This window comes from Talpa occidentalis, unplaced genomic scaffold (assembly GCF_014898055.3).
Source record: "Talpa occidentalis isolate TD23 unplaced genomic scaffold, MPIMG_talOcc4v2.1 talOcc4.11, whole genome shotgun sequence".
In the NCBI taxonomy this organism is placed as follows: Eukaryota; Metazoa; Chordata; class Mammalia; order Eulipotyphla; family Talpidae; genus Talpa; species Talpa occidentalis.
The window spans coordinates 62205870-62211869 of NW_023601104.1; positions in this window are offsets into that span (position 1 = coordinate 62205870).

The following is a 6000-nucleotide window of genomic DNA, read 5'->3' on the forward strand; positions in this document are numbered from 1 at the left end:
AGAAAAAATTATTGTGTATTGGGAGTCCAAGATTTAATAGGATGAAGTTGAAATCAAAATTGAGCTTCAAATGATTATGAGGTTACCTGTTAGGGCATAGGATGTGGGGCTACAACTTTACAGAAATAGAGGTTCTATTTTAGAAGACTTTCAGAAGCTGAGAAAGATACCCTTGCTTTTGTCATGTAATTGATTAAATCTTGGTGTTTTCAGGCAAGAGTGATTCATTAAGGATTATATATCTTACATGTCCTATCACTATCTGGCCTGAAGTCTAAACCCCAGACCCTACCTCTTTGTTCCACACTAAGAAGAACTAGATTCACCGAATACTAACAATGGGATGAGACACATCATGGAGCCACATGGAGAAGCCTGGAGGATGAGACACCCTGTGGAGGGAGGGACCACGTTGGAGGAGGGGCTGGGTGGATGAGACACGCATGGAAGAAGGTCACAAAGAGGACCACAGGGGCCTCCCGGCTGACACATGAAGCCCCCCAGTCATGTAAGAGGCCTTAAAGGCCTTCCAGTCCAGTTTAGAAACAGCCAAATAGAGTCATATGATTGATCCCAAGTAGGACCAACAGAAGAACAGAATAAATCATTGCTTCAAGGCACTAAGTTTTAGGATGGTTTGTTACCCAGTATAGATAACTGATGCAGGTGGTTACTGAATTACTTGACAGTGAAGATCTTTCTTACCCTGAAAGTTTATGGCTGGTGAAGTGGGACAAGCATAACTGGCAGGAGCAAAATGCCTGTGTAGGAGAAGCCTGGAAGATAAAATTAAGAAGTTGAGGAAGACCTTCAGTGCCACTGGGGGAATCACAACTTTAACTTAAAACTTTGGAAGGTGTTTGAGGAGGTAAGTGACACAAGAAGATTACTGTAGATTACTATGGTGGCAGCATATAGAACAGACATATTAAAAATTACTGAGCAATACCCAGAAGTGGCACCCTAAGCCACAAATCAGGGGCACAATCCCCTTATTTCCCAGATTTTCTGAGTCTGCTTTGTGCAGGGGGCCAAAGAGTGGCTCCTGGAGGCCCTGGGGAGATGGGACAAGTCTCTTGGGGTTAAATCCCAACCTCACCCCTGCACCATGAGTCTGTCCCAGTCTCATCCTGCAGCTCAACCTGGCATGGTGGAAGCACCAGCACAGTAGCGGGAGGTGAGGCTCCAGGCTCACCATCAGCTGCCCCAACAGTGCGTGCAACTTGCCACACTCAGCCCTTGGTACAGTCCTCAATCGGAGGATGGCTGGGGCATCTGTGGGCCTGGGCTGCGGAGACAATATCCCGAACACCAAGACTCTTTTCAGGGCACTGGGCACTGGCGTGGTGGTGCTCAGTCACCCACTACTCGAAGAGCAGCTACTCATCCACGTGGCGCAGGAACAGAGGCCTCCGCCATTGGCCCTTCATCCGCAAGCTGCTTCATCTACGCCAAGCACCTCATGTAAGTGGATGGGAAGACAAGACTCCCACAAGGCCTAAACCCCCACTGAAGTGCAGTGCCCTCTCCACCCTGATCCACGGCAGTGTGAAGGTTTTCTCTCCAGTTGATCGAGCAGGTTTCCAACAAGGATGGATGAAGACTTTCCTGAAGGAAGGGGTATAGGAGGCCTCCTTGGGATGACAGTGCAGTGCACTCCCCATGGTGGCTCCCCCTGCATGACTCTCAGTAGCTGTGTCTGCAGCTTGTGAGATGGGAGGCCAAGTGCAGCTCCTGCTGGTCTCCGTGGGGAAGCAGCTTCTTCACAGAGAAGTTGCTGGGATTTTTTTTCAGCTTCATGCCTCACCTCTTGGGAAATGTGGGCGTCTTCCTTTCTGCTGGTGTGTAATCTCATGGCTGTGAACAGCTGCGGGCTGGGCCCTGACTCCCCCATCCATCCACTCCACTCCTCAGTGCTCAAATCCTGGCTTTATTGCTGGAAGTGCCTGAGTGTGTAGGGCCAGTTTCCTCCCACGCCAGCTTGGTTTGGGTATCACCACAATTGTGCTTTGGAGTAATCTAAGTCACATTAAAAAAAAAAAAAAAAGATAATTCAGTCAGTCTGGCCTCGTCCCTGCACCTGTTGTGTCTCCAATCTAGTCACATTTGCATGTGCTGCAGTCCAGCAGGACTTCACTTTACATATCTGCCAAATGTCTGTCCTTGGAGACCAGCATGGTGGGGCTGTTCCTGGTGGTCTGGGTCACTTCTTGGAAACTCAGATGGTGAGGTGGGGCTGGGAGTTGGGGCAGAATCCCCTTCATTTCCCAGATTTGCTGAGTCTGCTTTGTGCAGGGGGCCAAAGAGTGGCTCACAGAGGCCCTGGTGGGATGGGACTAGGCTCTTGGGGTTAGGTCACACCCCCATTCCCACACCAAGAGTCTGTCCCAGTCTCATCCTGCAGCTCAACCAGGAGCATCACTCTCCTGCTTTGTAAAGAGGACGTGATCCCCCTTCACCAGGCCGCCATTGCACCCAGGCCTGTGCTGGAATGCTGTTGCTAACTTCTGCCCTCGTTTTTACCAGCACAGCTTTTCTTCTATGAAAGCAGTGTCTTCTTCTGAATGGGAAACCACATGACTGCTCAGAATGTGTCCCCCTCATCAAAAGCTGGTTGGGTTCATGTACCCATTATGGGTACAGCTGTGAACACCCAGAGTTACATCATTGTCTCTAGTCCTTCCCAGTTTAAAAGTTCCTGACACAATCTGACCTTTCCTCCCTAAAATAAATGTATTGGTGGTGATTTGGGGGAAAAAATTACTGAGCAACAAGCAATTAAAAATCCCAGCAACATGCTACTCAGTGTAGAATCTGGCATCAGCTTTGAAAGCACAGATGTTTTCTGCCTTAACTACAGACTCTGTTAACTCTATTTTTCCCGAGTATGAGGGTTTTCATTTTCAAAAATCCATGGGAAGATATATGGTGTGTGATTAAGAGTCTGGATTTTTTTAACTTTTTTTCATTACACGTGTTTAATTTAAATACTTGTAACATTTTCTCTTTTTTGTACATTTTTTTAATTGATGTAACATAGGTGTAGGTTCACACCTCTTTAGGCATATGTCACCACACCACCCCTACCATCAAGGCACCCACAGTTTTCCACCACAGTGTATTGACCTCTCTTTCTATTCTTCCTCAATTTCAGAGTCAGATTTCTGGGTTTGCTAGGAAATCTGAACACTGAAAGTACGTGAGTGTGCAAAGCCAGTTCTTTCCCCACACCAGCTTGATTTGGGTATCACCACGATTGTGCTTTGCCCTGGAGTAATCTAAATCACCTAAAAATAAAAAATAAAAAAGACATGCAGTCTTAACCTGGCCTCTTCCCCACACCTGCTGTGACTCCAATCCAGTCACATTTGCATATGCGCCAGCCCAGCAGGACTTTAGTTTCCACATTTGCCAAGTGTCTGTCCATGGGGATCCAGAGTGGTGGGGTTAGATCCTGCTCTTTCTTTATATTGACTTTTTTTTTTTAATTTTTTTATTTTTATTTTTTTCTTTATATTGACTTTTAAAGAATCTTCAAACATTGTCTTACACAGTGCAACACATTCTGAACTGGTCACTTGCTCATGGTGTTAACTTGCTTCTCTTTCTCCTCTAGTCCCCATTATCTAAACAAAGCTAAGTCTAGAAGCTTGATTGGCTTCAGGCTAAACATATTTTCAAGAATGCTTCAGAGATGATGAGAACTTTGCTTCCTCATACCAGCGGGCACATGCTGTCAGGTGACCCCACTTACTTTCCCTGATAATAAGTTTAATCAACCGACTCTGGGATCTACCAAAGCTCTCCTTATTGAAAGGGCATCTTTCTCTTTGCAAAAAATAAATTGTCTGTACAATGGTATTTTCTAGTTCCCTAGCAACCTTCCACCTGATTGGTCATTATTGCCTTTATCAATTATGCATTGGGAGTTGCAAAATGGTTATTTTTGTATCTATCATTATGTGGACATTTCTTTCTCAGCATGTCCGCTTTCCTTTACTTTCCCTTTGTCTCCTAGTTTTTCTCTATCATGATCATTTTTTATGCTGCCATTAGTTATACTCATTATTTTTGATGCTCTAAATTGTTCTGAATTTGGCCAAGGGGAGACCTTTGATCTGGTTCCTGTCACCTTTTGACACAATCCTGTTAGCCTCTGAGCATTTCCTTACTTTTGGGAACAACAATATGTCAAGGCTCACCTTGTGCTTTTCCTGCTTACATGTAGACTCAGCCATTTCCCCCAAAGAGCCTTCATTCCTTTTATTGGAAAATGTTTTGTTGTTGTTATTTTTCAATTACAAAAGCAACATATGCTCATTGCAGAAAAATTTAAAAAGTTGAGTATAAATGAAAACCACATATTGCTCTACCACCTAGAGTAATTTAGTGTACTCTAAATATTTAGTGTACTTATTTCCAAGTTTTTAAATAATATGTCTATAAGTGAATATTTTAAATTTTAATTATGGGTTGATATTATGTATTTGGTCTTGTACTCTGATTTTTAAAAAAATATTTCATGAGTTTCTTTCCATTAATTATTCTTTAAAATCATGATTTTTGTTTTTTCTGATATAGAAACTATGTTTTAAACTTTTTAGGTCTTTTCCTGAGTATCAGCAACTACCTACTATGATAAAACAAAAATCATTCCACAGTTATTAAGCTGCATTCTAAATCTTCATTGAGGAGTTAGGACATTAGTTATGTATATAAATATTTTTAAATACAATAATGCTGTGGAATTCAAAGATCTCCTAAAAACAATATTTCCTAAAAAGAAATGTATTCTTGTGAGATTTACATAACCAGTTACTGTGGATGAATAAATTTCCTTGAATCTAAATGCTTTAATGTCTTAAAGACAACCAACCGATAAATAAAACACCAATCTATGTTTTAAGTGCCCCCAAAAGGAGAAATTATTTTTTAAAAAGTGATTGCCCAGCAAATAAAAAGAGATTAATTTTTCTCATACTACTTCTTCTTTGCTGTATGACCATAGGACTGTTATATCCGTAATCGGCTCTATCCATAATAGTAATTGCCCCTACATACCATTTTTTTTGGCAATTAAATAATTATTAAAGTGTTTATCACAGGATCTGGCATTGAGTAAGGTTAGCTATTAGAATTATCACTGTGGGCTAGCATGGTGAGGGAGATTGGAACTGGTATCAATGGAAGTATAGAATTTAGGCTAATGGTAGTAGGACAGAGAGGAATTCTGGGAGAAGAGAAAACCCTAGCACATGGTTCAGAATACACAAGTGCTGTTGTGTGAACGTGTTGAAGTAGGGTGGGTGCTGATGTAAAGATTAAACAGGATGACGCTTGTAACAGCATGGGAGCTCAGGGTAAGCAGTTAGCTTCCATCTTTTTACCATGGAGTATCTCGTTATACGCAGGTCTAGTGTTTTTGTTTACTTTGGTTATAGCATTAAAAGTATGTTCTTTTAATAGGGAAAGAGTTGAATACTTCTTATTGGAAAGTAGACAAGATATTAGCCAAACCATTGCCAAGCTGAATTTTAACAGTTCCCAAAGAGACTGTTATAACTTTGAAACTTTTTCAGTGTCTACCTTATTCCAAGTTCTCTGCTTCGTGTCCATGTTCAGATGTGATAAGTTCTTTAGAGCTACACTAGCAGGGCTATAAAGTGCTCAGCACAGGTACAGGCCTTTTGGGTGACTCTAGGAAAATCACTTAATCCTCCAAGTTCTAACTTTCCTATCTTTATAACAAGAATTACAACAACAACATGCACTATGTAAGGTTGTCGTAAGACTAAAATACCTTGTTATCTAGGTAGCACCTAATACCAGGCCAGCCATTCACATACCAGGCTAAACAGTAGACAGTAGCATTTATATTCAGTACTGAAAGCCCTTTCAGTTTTAGCTTTCCTATCCTCCCTCCTGATACACTGTTTATTAAATTTGTTAACTAGAATCTCTGTCAGATACATTGCCTTCTCTGTGACATTCTTATATATT